The sequence below is a fragment of the Pinus tabuliformis genome, chromosome 9 (assembly GCF_031772625.1).
Source record: "Pinus tabuliformis cultivar Carrire ecotype Pingquan chromosome 9, CPIR1, whole genome shotgun sequence".
NCBI classification, from domain to species: Eukaryota; Viridiplantae; Streptophyta; class Pinopsida; order Pinales; family Pinaceae; genus Pinus; species Pinus tabuliformis.
Window position 1 is genome coordinate 1,676,545,181 of NC_142307.1, and position 18,503 is coordinate 1,676,563,683.

Below are 18,503 nucleotides of genomic sequence, written 5' to 3' on the forward strand. Positions count from 1 at the left end.
ATTCTGCGAATGATTTGGAAGAATTGATTTAAAGCTCACCATGCCAAGAATTTAAAGCTCACTAAAGTTGCCCATATCGTTGTTTATTAGCTGGTTGCAATTCCACACTCTTTCAGCGGGCTTAAATCTTTTATTTAACAATAAAGCTTCAGGCAGGGACTAGCTACCGTGCGGCTTCCCTTGTTTTTATTTAAGGCTGGTTGAATGCTCAATTGACTGTTATTATTCAGAATGTATGAGGGATTAATCATATTCTCGGATTTTGAGTTAATGTTTTGAATTATTTATTGTGGGTATAATCACGATAGTAGATGGTTTGAAAAATTGATTTAAAATCTGGGTTGATTCAAAATCTAATAATGTGATTAATCCATAATGTTTTCTAAATATTAATATAAATCATAAAAATTTCAAATCAATAATGACACTATTATATCGAAAAAATTTAAAACTTTTTTGGGTTTATTAATTTTTTTTTTTTTTTAAATAAAAAGAAAATAACAAATACACTAGAAAGTAAGACAGAGTAGCTTGAAAAGATCTCTATCAATTCCCTTTCTTCCTCTCCCACTACATATACAACAATAAATAAACAAATAAGGGGATTCCCTCTCTTCCTCTCCCACTGCTTAAAAAATAATAAATAAATAAGGGGAAACTAGTGAATACACTAGAAAATTCAACAGAGCAGCTTGAACGGATCTCTATCAATTCCCTCTCTTCCTCTCCCACTACATATACAACAAGGGAGGCTGCGAGGCAGCAAGTCCCTGCATAAGGTTCAGCCTCCATTTCTGGGTTTCAGCATGCATTTCTGGGTTGACAGAACAGAAGAACATAAAATATGAACAGAAACAGAACAAGCAGAACAAGTAGCAGAACAGAACAAGCAGAACAAGTAGCATGAATAGAAAATCAATACATTAAGTTCAGCCTCCATTTCTGGGTTGATAGAACTGTTCCTCTTTTTGACGAGGAATGATATTTGGTTCTACATTCAGACGCTGCCAAGTAACATTGACCAAATATTTAGCTCAATGAGAACTAAGGGCCCTTAGTTTGGTAAAGTAACTCCTCAGAGCAAATCTCCACAGCCAGCAAACTACGGCATATATAAAAAAATAAAAGAGCGGAGCAGAGAGTTCTTTCAGCATTTTAGCGCATCATCTGTTGTAGTCTGATAGAACAGAAAACCATAGAAATCAAGACATTGCTTTTCTAGTTAATTAATTTTCATTTGCAAATTCAGCGATGTCAAGTGAGACATTAAGCTAAGACACTAATTAATCTTTTGGATTAATGATGCAGAGAGCTATGAGTCATAGCCAACCAATATGGCGGCTATAATGTGCAATAAAGTTAATAGTTTATTAGGGTATCCGGATATGATTGGCAAACATTTTGTTTGCCTGTTGCAGCCTGAAGAAAGTCGTTCCTCATTTCACTATACAGGCAATGCCATGTAATGCATTGTTAGCAATCCTATGCAATCCATCCTTGATTTACACTTAAATATTAAAGAAATAAATAGTTAAAGCTGGTAGATATTAAGAAGTTTAAGAAAGATAGAAACCGGGTCTCCTCGATCTGGAGCCGCTGCTTCAATCCTTCGACTAACACCAAATCTAGTATTATTACATATATAATACGCAGCAGCATTGGCCGCTAAAGCGTAATTACGTATATAAATAAAAAAGCGTAATCACATATCGAAATATATAATATGCGACTGGAAGAACTGCGCGCATATATTGATTGTCCGCATGTGGAAATAGCACCGAATATAGTGTTATTCCAGTTTTCTTCCATTCCGAATCTAGTGTTATGACATATATAGACACGCGATCTCGTCTCTTCCTTAAACGATGCGAATAAAGGTTCGAATCCTTTTTCATCGAAATCGGGTCAATAACATAAATAAAAACCGATTCGCGTGATTACGAAAAACTTTAGCGATCGAACAATAATTACATTTCTCCATAAGTTATGAGAATGGACTTGGGGAAGTTAGCATACAGTTATTCTCGAATTAAGCAAATAGCTATTCATTCTTAGTTATGTCCACAGTGGCTCCCATAACTGCAGCGGATCCACGTCGTCATAAACGGAACCAAACTTATTAAAGTCATTATAAAAGTCCGTTAGTATTGGACAACTTATGAGGACCAGCCACTTTCTCTCTCCCTTACCACGTGCATTGCATGCAAGCCATGTGCTTGGCAGCAGGGAGGTGATCTGTGACATTAGTATCATTCCAGCCACTATGAGGCTGGTTATTCAACCTTCGCCTCTGCTTAACGATTCTTGCGAGACTGGAGACATGAATAACCAGGGACTGCAATTGAATTAGAGCCTGCCTTTCAATCTTACAAGTACGAACACGGTTACGCTGTTGAAATGCGATCCTATAATACTGGCATCGCCATTGAATTGTAATACTGGCATTGCCATTGAATTGTAGTTCAAGCAGTTTGTGTCATACATACATTAATGAAGCCGAGGCAGCCATGGCGTGCAGGAAAGATGGTGTCTGTTGCACATTTATAGCGGGAGGTTGTATGCCACGTTTCCGTGCGTACAACATACGTGTTAATAGCCAGAGGACTCAATTACAGGAACCTGACACTTATGCTTTCAGATGGTCATCCAGAACGAGTATCGCCGGAAGCACAGAAACTGCGATCAATACTGAGGTTTGTGAGAGATAGGTCTGAGATTTATGGCTCGCTAAGGTCGAAATTATCTAGGGATTGGTAGACAATGAGAGATACAATTCTGTATTGGAGACGCTTACATATGGTAATGTATTTGGTGTTTGTGGAGAGGTAGCAAAGCATCCCATAACTCCCAGGGATGTTGCTCTCATGCAGAGTGTGTCTCAGGCTTATCTCAGAAATCTTGTTAATATTGTTTTCAGTTTCAATTACCGTTGTCGGAGACCTTCAGCCTTTTGCTGTAAGCTGCAGCCTCCCTTGTTTAAATGTGGTTTTGGGAAGGATGAACTTGTAAAATCATATTCGTTTTTGTTGTGTCCAATTTGAAAATATTGCGTGTATATTTTCAATTGAAAGTGAGAATATTTTTTTAAGAAGGTAAAAGATTGTATTTTAATGTTGTTTGCTTTCGTTTTAGGGAAATTTAGAAATTTTACAGCGGGTAATATAGAGCTTAGTTGAAGTTGGGTCCGATTTTAGGGTGAATTTATGTTTATTCCGGTGTTAATTTCAATGGGTTTTCCAACATCAAGAACAACAAGAACTAGAGCGAACATATAATGATCTTAGATTAGATCCAAGTATCTTCCCATTGGTTCGATACTTGATTCGTAACTAGTAGTCCGGTTCTTGACCAATGGGAGCCAAAGCTATGGAAATAAAGGATGCAAGAATAGGTAGGAATGAGACTATATATTAATGAAAATATCCAGCCAGAAAGTATTATATTAGGGAAATAGGAACATGAATATACTCCTTTGAAATAGATCAAATTCTTATATTTTCACGTCAACTTCTTCATTATTATCCCACCCACCATGAGTGGAAGACCAAAGGACCGAACAATAAATACAATCAATTCTAATTGATTCACATATTTTGTTTCGTCCATGGCTTATTATCAAATTGATTCAATGAAATGTTATTTGAATGTCTATTGAGAATATTTGACATGAATCAAGTATGAGAGAAAGAATGTAAATGGGTCCCAATCCCGAACTACCCAATTTTAGATCTGAGTCTATACTCATATTATATAATGAATATGTTGATGATCTTTATCCAGCATCCATGGCTGAATGGTTAAAGTGCCCAACTCATAATTGGCGAACTCGCGGGTTCAATTCTTGCTAGATGCAGGGGAACTGCACATATCCATTATTGATGGAATGGGAAGAAGTATGAAGAATAACACCAAACAATTGAAGCATACCAAGCCTTTCAATAAAATTAATGAAAGGCTTGGTATGCTTCAATTAAGAAATACACGATAACAATCCATCAGAGTATTATCCACCTATTGAAATAGATTCAACAGCAGCTAGATCCAGAGAAAAGTTGTGAGCATTACGTTCATGCATAACTTCCATACCTAGGTGTTGTGCTCTATAACAACCCCCCATTTTATATCATTTTATTCACAAAACTATAATATGAAATGGGTCCCCTTTTTATTTTTTATATCAATTTTGTATGACTCAAAAAGGTCTGAAAACAAAATGAAAACATTATAAAACCTTTTTGATAAACCAATTATTTGGTCTTATAATATAAATGATTAATCTTTTATCATTGCGATAAAGCGATCGCAATATCGCATATCGCAATGAAAAGGGAGGCATAATTTAAAGACCCATTGGTTTTCTCCGACGCGACAACATGCAATAGGCTATTGGATATCGGCAATAATAAGTTACCATAACAAAAGTGCCTTTCGCTCCGATGCAATGCGATATCGCTATTAGCGATCAGGGATGTACCATGCATGCTTTTCAAAGTGCTCAGTTAATACTCCCGATGCGATGCGATATCACTATTGGCAATCGGGGATTCCAAAAGGAAACAATATAACGATTTAAGTTTTCCCCCGATGCCCGATTGCGATAAAGCCAAAAGCGCGAACTTCAAAGAATTGTTAAAGCGGGGATATTACAATTAATTCATATTAAAGGCCTTATGTTCCAAACAGTGATTCACCTACACTCAACTGCCAAAATATCCAAGGCACGCTTAAACAAATCATTCGGCCAATAAACAATATGATGGGCATTTAAAGGATTGGCAGGTTTTAACGGCCATTTAATGAAATAGTAAGCTTAAAAATCTTTTGACAGATTTTATCCACGGCCACTTTAAGTTAATCGTTCATCATGCATTAATCAATATATCTCGCTCGTATTTGGTTTTCGCTACCAATTCTTTGTATTACGTTCATTTTCACTACTGTGCAGAACTCTTCTGAAGTAATAGATTCAAGCAGAATGGGGAAGAAGTCTAAGAAAACTGCAATCGCTTCCGCTTCGCTAGCCACATGAAAATTCATCGCTGATCCAGGAACTAAAAAAGAAAGGATTGATATCTGATACTACATGTTCAGGACTCAGCAGAACTACTTGGCAAAGTACCTATAATTTGATTGAGGCCGAAGAACCAGAGGTGACAGCAGTACAAGCCACAGCAGATACCAATCAAAAATCTGATGCTACTTTAAAGGACTTAGTCGACTCTTTCCTTCATCGGATAGTAGCTCGGGATCAAATTCTCGCATATACGGATGTAGTGAGCTGGGCAATTGAGGAAATCCCAATCACAGACAGGACCTTCTACACCAGAGATGGGAGAATCTTCAGTTCATTTCAGGCTAATGATTTGAGGCAAATGTATCATTTGCCTGTGTCGGAGAAGAAGTACAACAAGGCATTTCTGGAGAAATTCCGAAATGAGAACGAAACTGAATCCGAACCCATTCGGGATTGGAGGCAAAAAGCGGCAAAACACAAGCATGAATCTTTCGGTAATTACTCTGTTGATTCCCTATGTTCTCCTTATTGTTATGCTGGGATAATGATGTGTAGATTGTGGGGGTTGCATGATTCCGCTAATTTCACTATAGAAATGGTTCCCTTGATGGAAGCGGTGTGTAATAGTGAAATAATGGATTGGGCAACCATACTATCAGATAAGCTAGCAACACCAGTTCTTGATTTTAGAACCAAAACCCGCGTCACTGAAAGGCTTATTCCCCCATTCTACTACAGTGCTTATATACTAGACACCCTGTGTTTTAATTCTGAATTTCCCGTGCTCGGTTGGAGGTGGACTTTACAAGACCCCATGCCTATTCACATATACCATCAGAAATTGTGGAAAACTTCCTATAAGCACCATTTATACCAAGTCTGCAATGGCTTTATGTTACCCATTCATTACTCTATTTTTGATAAACCTGCTCCCAAGATTTCCTACCAAGCAGGGATTGATTTGACATCAATAGAAAGATGGTTCGGAGAGGAAAAATTTACTTATATAAGAATTTTCGACAGCCAAGCCGAACCTCATGTCCTTCCTTTGTACATACCTGATAAATTGTTGGCGAGGGAGATAGCCTATCAGATTATCTCCGAAGGAGTTACACAAACTCTAAAGAAAAATAAGAAGCAGGTCTGACCCTCTTTTCCTCTGAGATGCGGTGTCTACACGTTGCATGATTTCAAACATGCAGAGAAAGAGTCTACAAAGATGAAGTCATTAACTCTAGCAACTCTCCCTAATAGGCGATTTGATCCAAACAAAGTCACCTATAATGGACTTGAACAGGCCAAATTGACAAAGTTTGATCATAAAGAAGATAAGTTTGATGACCTATTCTCCTCAGCTGAGTCGATGTCCCAAGTTAAATCACTGGCCATAATGGAATACAAAGATGAAGGGTTAGCTGAATTCAACAGACTTAGAGAACAGAGGTTGCAAACTCTGCCTTTAGATCTGTTAGCAACAACCCCAGCAACATAATCAAGCAAGCCTGAACAATGACATACTAAGGAACCTCCTGTTACATCAAAAGAATAGGAGGAAGTGCATATGAAAAGACAAGAAGAAACCTAGAGGAAAGAGCAGGAATAGAGCAGCATAGAGGTGAATGTAGATACTCAAATTGACCCGAAATTGCTCCAGGAATGGCAGCAATTCGATTCAATTATCAGTAATCTTGAATGCTCTAAAGATGCCAAGACATCAAAAGAGGCAGATACACAGGAGACCACTTCAAAACAGGTTCCAAGTGGAACCAACGACCTACCCAGTTTGAAAGAAGTAGAGATAATCCCAAAGGATCCCTCCGATCAGATTATTTTGCAAATAAAAGAAATTCCTCCCTTGGATGTCTTCTATAGCCCAAGACACAAAGTTGTGGTAAAACGACAGAGGAAGAGGAGAAGGACTAATCAACCTACCCTATTCCCAGAACAAACGGTGACGGGCAACGTGGTTTGGAAGGAGGAATTTGACCCCTCTGACGACCTAACAAAACTATCACAATATGCTGGAGCCTATTCGGCAGCAACAATAGATAAGGCATCAGAGGTTAGCATTTTATTAAAAACAAAAGAACAGGAGATCTTTTCATTGCAAGCGCAACTATCAGAAGCACAACAGAAGGCGGAACAGGTAGAACGATAATTGTTAACACAACAGCAAATAAATAATCAATTAACTCAACAATTGCAGGAAGAGAAATAGAGGATTGATCACAGTGCAGTCCAAAAGCAGAAAGAGCTGTCTGAGGCATTGGCACAACTGAAAGCAGCGAATGAACAAATGTTGAAGTCAAAAGATGAGCAAATTGCTCAACTATCAGCCCAGCTAGAGAAAACAAAGAATCTTCCACAGATAGCCGAATTCAAAGTAGAGGCATTACAGATAAATAAGGCATTAATAACACAGATAAAGCTTTTATGTCAACAAATCGCCCAGGCAGAACCGTTATACGATTTGACGACATCAATAAGTAAAAAATCAGAAAAAGATATAATAGACTTGGATCAAGCCGATGAAACATTAACTAATTTTCTTGAGTGGCAAGATACTGATCAGGGACAGGCGGCTAATTTACCAAAGATTTTAGAATCACATAAGGAGATATTATTTACAGAATGGCAGTCCCAGTTAATGAAAGTAGAGAGAGCAATTTCAAGATGCAAATCAACCACAAGTAATTTGGTTGAATTGGTCAATAATACTCTCTACTTGTCTAACATGATTTCCCAATGTACTCCAAGTAAATTGACAACGGCGAAAACATTGGAGCAGTCATGTTATCCAGAACTAGAGAAAAATGGGAGATTAATCGCAGGAATTAACAGTTTGACATGGGACGCCTATTGGTTCTTCTTAGTCAAACCACACAGCCAGAGAGCCACCCTCAAATGCCTTATAGATGCAATTGGGTATATCATTCCCGATATTCAGGATGCCACCTATGCCGCCCAACTCAACTCTCGCCTCAACAGACCACCCGAAGTGGAGCCAATGCTTGCGATATGTCAGCTCAGGTTTAAAGGCAAACAACCTAAATGATGATTCATGCTGCCGACTGCCAGATTGCTGTGAAGGAGATATTCAAGATTAAATTGATACCAATTAAGTAGGATTTCAGTTTCATAGATAGTTAGCTTAATTAAGTATTTATAGACCATTTCATTGTATTTGGAAAGGGTCGTAAGTTTTGTATATGACTTAAAGCCTGAAGTTGCACTATTGTACTTCAGGCATATTCTTTTATAAAACTGGACCAATTATTCCGATTTTGACAAAGAAGCTTTTATGCAAATGTGCACTACTGTCTTTGTTTGAAAGTATTTCTGCATTGGAAGAAGAATTTCAAATAGCGATTGATATTGGGAGTGATAAGCAGCTCATATGGTACTATTATCTATGTCTGAATTCATTCTTTTTATACGAATTGTCATTTGATCACTTTTGCTATTATTGGATATATGTATGTGTTTTAACAGCATTCTTTATTCTTTCCACTATTGGATGTTTATATTATGCTTTTCCTTTGATCATATATGTATCGATGATATAAATGATAAGTGTAGAAATATTGTGTTAATCACTTTGTTTAACTATTTAAACAAAGTAATCATTGAATGAATAAATGTCTATGTTTATTAGATAGAGTCATCCATATGCCTGTCAATAGACATAGATCATCAAGCGCTACATTTCAAAGTACAATATTTCCCGGGATTAGTAGTAGTTCTTTTATTTTGCTAATAGATTAAGTTATTCGCCTATCATTAGATTAGACAATCAATCATTCATACACCCCCTTTTTTTTCCATTACTGGGAAACTAGTCCCATTATCCCCAGTCGGAGCCACCATTCCAAACGGAAAAGGAGCTGTATTAAGGTCCGGACCGGGTGGTTATCCCCCAATGTTGATACAACGATTTTCGAGGCATCAACACTAGGTTAGCACGATTAATGATATCAGCCCAAGTGTTAATTACACGGCCTTGACTGTCAACTACAGATTGGCTGAAATTGAATCCATTTAGGTTGAAAGCCATGGTGCTTATGCCTAGAATGGTAAACCAGATACCTGCTACGGGCCAAGCAGCTAAGAAGAAATGTAAAGAACAAGAGTTGTTGAAACTAACATATTGGAAGATCAATCGGCCGAAATAACCGTGAGCAGCCACAATATTGTAGGTTTCTTCCTCCTGACCAAATTTGTAACCTGCATTTGCGGACTGATTCTCATCAGTTTCCCTGATCAAACAGGAAGTTACCAAAGAACCATGCATAACACTGAATAGAGAGCTGCCGAATACGCCAGCTACACCCAACATGTGGAATGGATACATAAGGATATTGTGCTCAACCTGGAATACAATCATGAAATTGAAAGTACCAGAGATTCCTAGAGGCATACCGTTAGAGAAGCTTCCTTGACCAATAGGGTAGATCAAGAAAACGACAGTAGCAGCTGCAACAGGAGCTGAGTATGCAATAGCAATCCAAGGACGCATACCTAGACGGAAGCTAAGCTCCCACTCACGACCCATATAGCAAGCTACACCAAGTAGGAAGTGTAGAACGATTAGCTCGTAAGGACCCCCGTTGTATAGCCATTCATCGACGGAAGCTGCTTCCCAGATGGGATAGAAGTGCAAACCGATAGCTGCAGAGGTAGGAATAATGGCACCGGAGATAATATTATTTCCATAAAGAAGAGAACCAGAAACAGGTTCACGAATACCATCAATATCTACTGGAGGAGCTGCGATGAAAGCAATAATGAATACAGAGGTTGTAGTCAATAGGGTAGGGATCATCAAGACGCCGAACCATCCAATGTAAAGACGGTTTTCAGTGCTAGTGATCAGAGTCTCCCAAGCATAAGGCTTGTTAGTTTACAGTATAATATGATCCATGTATCAATGTCAACCAATATCTGGGATGAAATTTAAATATCTATCCCAACGGGATAGATACTGAATCTATACTATATGGATAGAATATAGAGGTATTTTAGATAGACTCTATCTTTTTTAGATATATTCCACACTCTATAGATCTATCTGTGGTTAGATACTCCGTCAAATTATTTATTCTTGGTTCCAGAAACAGAAGATCAATTGGAGTGAGAACAGATAGGATCGAATAGGTAATTTTTTTTTTCGCTATAATGAAGTGCAACGCAATTTTGGAATCAAATTATTAATAAATTTATATGAGTGGAATATCAATTATTTATCACCTTTCTGGAGAACCCGTAGTGCGATAGTTCGTTCCCTGTGAATAGAAACAAATATTAAAAAAACTTAATTAGATCGAGAACCAGAATAAGTGCACAGAGGTACCTATCAGAAATTTGATCCGGGTTGCCCGAGACTCGAACTTGGAGCTCGTTGGATGGAGTGGATGATCTGCTCTTCAGTATCAGTAAGAGCGAGAAATCTCTCCCCAAACCGTGCTTGCAATTCTCATTGCACACGGCTTTCCCCATGTAATGTATCTATTTCCTATTAGTTCTCGAATAGAAAAATAAAAATGATTCTAAATCGAGGCAATTACTCAAAGAGCATTTCATTGGTCAAATAAGTTTTCTATTTTCATATCTTGTATCGTTTGCCAGGAATTAGCTAGGGTATTTATCTGGGGAATATCTGAATGCCAAATTCGTTCTCTCTGCGAACAGGCTGCCGCTTTTGATGAAAAAGGCAGAGAATCAAATTCTCGTTCTTTTGAAAACAATTTTTTAAAGAGTTCTGGACCTAATTCCTTCCGAACTACACGTATCGTACTTTTATGTTTACAGGCTAAAGTTTTAGCACATGATAATGAAAGTATATACTTTATACGATATAAACCATCTCGATCAAAGGATCCACTGTAGTAATGAAAAAGATTTCTCCAAATTTGATCAAATCGATCGAGGATATCATCATCTGTTAGACTGGTCCAAGACAATTTACTAATTGGCCGCCCTGATATGTCATAGAATTTTTCTGTAGCCAATAATCCAATTATTGGTACAACCGGAACTCTTGGATCCATTTCATTGGTAATAAGAACAGGGATGAATAACTCATCTAGCGTTTTGGTTCTGACCAAAAAAGGGTTCATCCGAACCATCAAAAAATAACATGGAGAAGAAGAACAATTCTTGGATAATTGATGAGAACAGACCCTATACGGTTCGAACCAAAGATGGAAATAAAATTGCCGAAAAATTAGAAGATAATATCAACAAATTTTAACTAGGAGATCAGCACCCTTTATAGCTATAATAGGTCTTTCGCCATATCTAACATAGTGAATTTTAGGATCGTTCAACGACCAGATACTTTTCAGTGAATTTCGATGAGAAAATATGAGAACATGTTTTATCTTTCGATGAAAATGAGTTTGTTGAGGGAAAGATCCATGAGACAACGATCGTGAATGAGAGGATCATTTAAGACGGCAAAATAAAATGGATTCTCATTCACAGACATAATAATTCAACAGGAACAGGAAGAATCTCGTATTTACTCTTGGGACGACAATAATTGATCTTTGTAAATTCTCTATACTTGAGGAGTTCCTTCCACAAGGTGAGTTATATATTTTCTACTATTTGGAATTCATCTTATATCAAAAATTTAACAAAATCAGAAGAACATGGAGCTCAACAAAAAAATTGACCTGATTGATATTTGTTGGTTTCTCTGGCCGACTGTTCTGTGTTCGTAATTGTAATAGCGTTGTCTTTGTTGCTGCTTATGGCCGAAATGGAAGCGAAATCCAACCGCTGGTAACGGTGAAAATACAACAAAGTCCGATGAATGAATGGATGCTCCTTAATCTCTTAATGTAGTTATGCATATTGATATGGATATCACTGTTCTGTAGACACCGCAGCATGCAGAGCATCTGTTCTATAGACACCACAACAGCATGCATGCAGAGTGACACATTGCAACAGTGGAAATTTCAGTAATCCTTACCCTGCGTGATATCAACCAGTTCAGCTTCCTGATAGCTCAAATGCAATAAGAGCTAGCATTTTATATTGGCAGATTAATGTTAGCATTAATCAACAGCTCCAGAAAATGAATGAGAAAGACCCAGGAAAATGCAAGATAATATATGGTTGCAGCGCCTCTGCCTCGGGAAGAGGCCAAATAAGACCATAAACCACTATGATCTAAAAAACTTTGTTTATACTCGATAAACAGGCGCGTTCAAGCAGGTGAACTAATGTTAAGTACATCGAAAACGATTACTATAGTCCCTGGCCATTGCCAGATGGCAGGGACTAATAATAAGCCTGGCTACATCTACGCCAGTTCCTCAAGTTTTAATTTGTAAAAATGATGATGAGGATGAGCAGCTTCCCAACCCGTTCCGGGCAACTTGTGCATCGGCCTTTGCATTTTGTGTGGGAGGAATTGCACCTTTACCCTCTGCAACATTTATTACCGATTATGTTATCAAAGTTGTTATGATGGGAGTAGCGTCTAGCGTGGCACTGGCGTTGTTTGGTGCAGTGGGCGCTTATTATGGGCGGTCACCCATGGTGAAGGGATGTATGAGAGTGTTGATAGCTGGATGGATAACTATGTTGATAAGTTACACTCGTTTAAGGGTGTTTTTTTGGTAAAGTTTATAGGGCATTAATTGAGTGGGACAATATATTTTACTAACGTTTATTTTGATTAAAAATAAATAGCTTATTATAAAGCATTAATTGAGCCTGGTTATACATACCCACCCTTCAATTCTGACCTTAACACAATTAAACAATGAACCTATACAACTACAGCTTAATTAATGCCCTATAATATGCGGAGTTTTTTTGGAACACATATGCATCTCTTCAAATACCACAGTGATTAAGAACTTCATGTCTATCTCATCATTATAATCATATTTCAGCACTTTAATATGCTTTTAAAAATCTTGGCCCATCTGTTCTTTTTAATGCTGGGATGACATCTGTGTGGGATTGTCTTGATTTGTGTGTTGTGTAGAGATGAATTATATATGTGGGGACTGGAATGATTTGCGCGTAATATTAGGACGTTATCCATGTGAATCAAAGGTTTATAGCTAAAATTTGGGAGAAAATAATCGTTTTCTGTCATGATATATGTAATACTGGGATGCTATTCATGTAAATCCAAGCTTTATAGCAAATTTTCGCGAGAAAATATTCCCTTTTTATCGTGATAGATGTAAATTCCATCTTGTTTTGTTTTTTTTGTTTTTTTTGCAATTAAATATAATTTAGATGGTGAAACCAAATTTACTAATTTTTTTATTATTTAATTTAATTAATTTTATTGTCTAAATATATTTACTATATATACCAAAGATAAAATTTGAAAAAGTTATAATCTTATAAATTATTTCCAAAAACATATTATTAAATTATAAACTAATTTTAAATTTAATTAGTGATAATTGATATTATTAAATTATAATATTTAAATAATTTTTTATAAAAAAACTATAAATTTATGAGCTATTTAAAAAATATATATATAAATGACTCGAAAAATTCTTAGACATAAACCTATAATATATTCGAAGTACTCAACAAATATTTTGGCTTTAAAATTAAAAAAAAATTCTCTCGGGAGCACAGGATGTTAGCGGGCTAAACCAGAGATTTTGAAAAACTATCCTACCAAATATAAAATGGGTTGATTTTGAAGCATGTAATTATTTAAATATTAGGTTTACTATATTTCTTTAATATTAGGTTTACTCATACATTATATTAATAATAATATTAGGTCTAGATTTTTTAATATTAAATTTTATATTAAATTTAATAATATTAAATTTACGTTTAACAATATTAGATGTATTTTTAATAATATTATAATTATATTTTTTTTTGGTAGGTAAGTAGTTATGAGAGATTTGAACGAGTGACCTATCACAAGGAGTGTGTCAACAGTGCACCCATTCATCGTCAATCCAAAGCCCCATGGGCTATATCATAATAATATTAGTTTAGGTTATATTTAATAATATTACATTTGTAATATTAATTTTAATAATATTATGTTTGTATAGTAATGTTTGATAACATTATCACTGATTATTTTAATAATTTTTAATATATCTAGAAACCATATTAATAAATTTTATAAGGGTTTATTCACAGTTTGTAATTACATTAAATATAATTTAATTATATAGAAAATTATAAATCATAACTTAAAATTATAATTACTATAAAAGTGTTTGAATTATAGTTTAAAAACCAATGAAACTACTAAACAATTATAAATTTTATTATTTACCTCAGTTTGTTTAATGATATAATAATCGCTTAGGTTTATTAAGTTTTTGCATTTGTAATCCCTAGGGTTTATAATATTTATCCTCTAAGTTTATATTATTAATCCCTTAAGTGTGTTAATCCCTTGGGTTTATATATATTAATCTTGTGTGTTTTTAGTCCCTAGGATTTATAATATTAATCCCTTAGGTTTATAATATACACAGATAATTATTATTAAATATTATTATAAATAATTATTATTCTTATTAATTCTTATTATTATTAATTATCAATAATTATTATTATACTATAAAAAATGGTTATTAATAATAATTATTAATATTGCTATTACTATTGGTTACTGAATGAATTATTATTATCATCAATTTATTATTATTATTATTATACTAATTAATTATTATTATTACACTAATTAATTATTATTATAAATGTTTATTAATAATAGTTATTAGTCCTTAGGTTTATAATTAATAATAATAATAATAACTATTATTATTATTATTAATCTTTGGGTTTATCATATTAATCATTGGCTTTTTTATCTCTAAAGTTTATAATTATGGTCCTATGGGTATATTAATCCCTTGGGTTTTTAATTCTTTTCGTTATAGACAAAGGTTGTCTCTTGGTGACAAGTAAGGCCAGCCATGGTCAACCATGGTCCAACGTCCATGATTGAGCATGGTTTATAATATCTTGCCTTATAATATTAATCCCTTACGTTGATAACCTCTTGGGTTTTTAGTATTAATCCATTGGGTCTATTAGTTCATTGTGTTTATGGTATTAACCATGGCCAATAATGATGATCAACCATGGTCAATAACCATGGTTACATTGTGGCAAAGATTGTCTCATGGTCCAGCTTCACATTGTGACAAGTATGGTCAATCATGGTCAATCATGGTCAACCATGGTCAACCATGCTTTATAAAATCAATCATGGTTAGCCATGGTCAATCATGCTCAAGCATGGTGCAACATCGCATTGTCACAAAAATTGTCTCAATATGAAAACCATTCATGCTTAAGCATGATCAAGCATGTTCCAACGTCACATTATGACATTGATTGTCTTGATATGAAAATCAACCTCGGTCAACCATAGTCAACCATGTTTAGTATTATTCAACCTTGGGTTTAATATTATTCCCTTGGGGTTCTAGTATTAATCCTTAGAGTTAATTATTCTCTTGGGTTTGTAATATCAAACACTTGGATTTATTAATCTAAGGCTTCAACCGTGGTCAAGCATGGCCCGAGTCACATTGTAACAAAGATTGTCTGAATATGAAAATCAATCATGGTCAACCACAATAAATCATGGTCAACCATGGTTAATCAAGGTCAATATGAAAATCAACCATGGTAAATCATGGTCACATTGTGACAAACATTGTCTCAATATGAAAATCAACAATGGTCAACCATGGTCCAATGTCACATTGTGACAAATATTATCTCGATATGAAAATCAATAATGCTCAAGCATGGTCAAACATAGTCCAACATTGCATGTCACACTGATTGTATCAATATGAAAAACAACCACAGTCAAAAATGTATATTTTAGGGTCAATCATGCTCAAGGATGGTGCAAGGTCGCATTGGGACAAAGATTGTCTCAATACGAAAATCGACCATGGTTAACCATGGTCTGATGTTGCATTGCGACAAAGACTGTGTCTATATGAAAATCAATCACGGTCAACTATGGTCCAACATCATACTGGGACAAGGATTGTCTCTATCCAAATCAACCATGGGTAACTATGGTCAACATTAATTATTTTAGGGTTTATAATCCATTGGGGTTTTAGTATTAATTCAATGGGTTCATAATCCATTGTGCTTATTAATGTAAGGGTATTAATATCATATTAATGGGTTTATTAATGTAAGGGTCCATATATTAATATTATTCCCTTGAGTTTAATATTATTTCCTTGGGTTTATAATCCATAGGGTTTTTAGTATTAATCCATTGGGTTTATAATATCAATCATGGTAAACCATGTTTATTTTAGGGTTTATAATATTTATCTTGGGGCTTATATACGTTGGGTTTATAATATAAATTCTTTGAGTTTAATATTATTCCCTTGGGTTCATAATCCCTTGGTGTTTTAGTATTAATCCCCTAGGTTTATTATTCTCTTGGGTTTATGATATCAAACACTTGGATTCATTAATCAAAGGGTTCAACCATTGTTAAGCATGGTCCAACGTCTCAATATGAAAATCAACCATGATTAACTATGTTTATTTTAGGGTTTCTAATATTTAATATTAATCCCTTGGATTCATAATCCTTTGGGGTATTGATCCCTTGGGTTTATAATATCAAAGCATTGGATTTGTTAATCTAAGGGTTCAACCATGTTCATGCATTGTCCAACATCACATTGTGATAGCCATGATCAACCATGATCCACTCTTTCATTGTGACAACCATGGTCAACCATGGTCCACTATTTCATTTTGACAAAGAATGTCCTAATATGAAAATCATCCTTTGTCAACCATGGTCAACCATGGTCCAAGATTGTTTTGTGACAAAGTTTCCCACAATATGAGAATCAATCATGGTTAACCATTGTCAACAATGGTCAACCATGGTCCAACATCACATTGTGACATATATTGTCTCACTATGAAAATCAACCATGGTCATTCATGGTCAACCATATTTGTTTAAGGGTTGATACTGACCCTAGGGAACATAAACCCTAAGGTTTTTAGTATTAATCCCTTAGCTTCATATTATTCCCATGAGTTTATAATCCCTTGTGGTTTTATTATTGACCCTTTGGGTTTATTATTCTCTTGGGTTTACAATATTTGGTTTTATTAATCTAATGGATCATATTCACATGGTATAATATTATTAATAGGGTTTGTAATTAATATTAATCCCTAAGGTTTAATATTATTCCCTATGGTCTATAATTCTTTGGGTTTTTAGTATTAAACCTAAGAGACTATAAACCCAAAAGAATAATATTAAACCCAAGGAATTAATATTATAAACCCAAGGTATATAAACCCTAAGATAAATATTATAAACCCTAGAATAAAGATGGTTGACCATGGTCAACCATGGTCCAATGTCACATTATGAGAAGGATTGCCTCAAAATGAAAATCAACCATTCTCAACCATGTTTATTTTAGGGTTTATAATATTTATCTTAGGATTTATATACCTTGGTTTTATATTATTAATCCCTAGGGTTTAATATTATTCCCTTGGGTTAATATTATTGCCTTGGGTTTACAATCCCTTGGGGTTAAAATATTAAACCCTAGGAATATGAACTCTTATTAATGTAAGGGATTGATATTATAAACCCAAGGGTTAATACTAAAACCCCAAGGTATTATAAACCCAAGGGACTAATATTATTAAACCCAAGGGACTAATATTATAAATCCAAGGTATATAAACCCTTGGATGACCATGATTTATATTGAACCTAAAAGATTAATATTATAAACCTATGAATAATACTATAACCTAGGAATATGAATCGTTAGATTAATATACCTAAAAGATTGATATTATAAACCTAAGAGAATAATACATCAAATGGATTAATACTAAAAACCCAACGAATATAAATCCTAGGGTTTTTCGTATTAATCCCTTGGGTTTATAATTCCTTAGATTTGCTTTCAAACACTAGGTTTCCAATATCATATTCCTAAGGTTTATATTTATATTACATATTTTAAAGTTAAATAATAATAAATAACATTTAATATTAAATAGTAATTATTATATAGAAATAATTGTTATTAATCATAATAGTAATAATATTTTTATTGTAATAGTTTTTTTGTTATTATTATTTCTATTGTTACATATTTATCAACGATAGATATAAATGAAACTTTCCACTATATCAGCCACATTAATATTTTTAATGTGATTGTGCTAGTCTATATTAAAAAAGAAACTTGAGTTTCATACATTTCTAAATATAAAATATATATATATATATATAGATTATTTATCTTAATAAAAAAATATATATTGTTTGTCTTAATTAAAAATATATATTTTTTATCCTAATTAAAAATATTGATTATTTAAAGTATACTTTCAGCATTTATAAATTGAATAATTTAAAGATCATTAAAATAAGAGAAATAAGACAATATCGTAATTGTATATAATTTTTTTATATATAAAATAG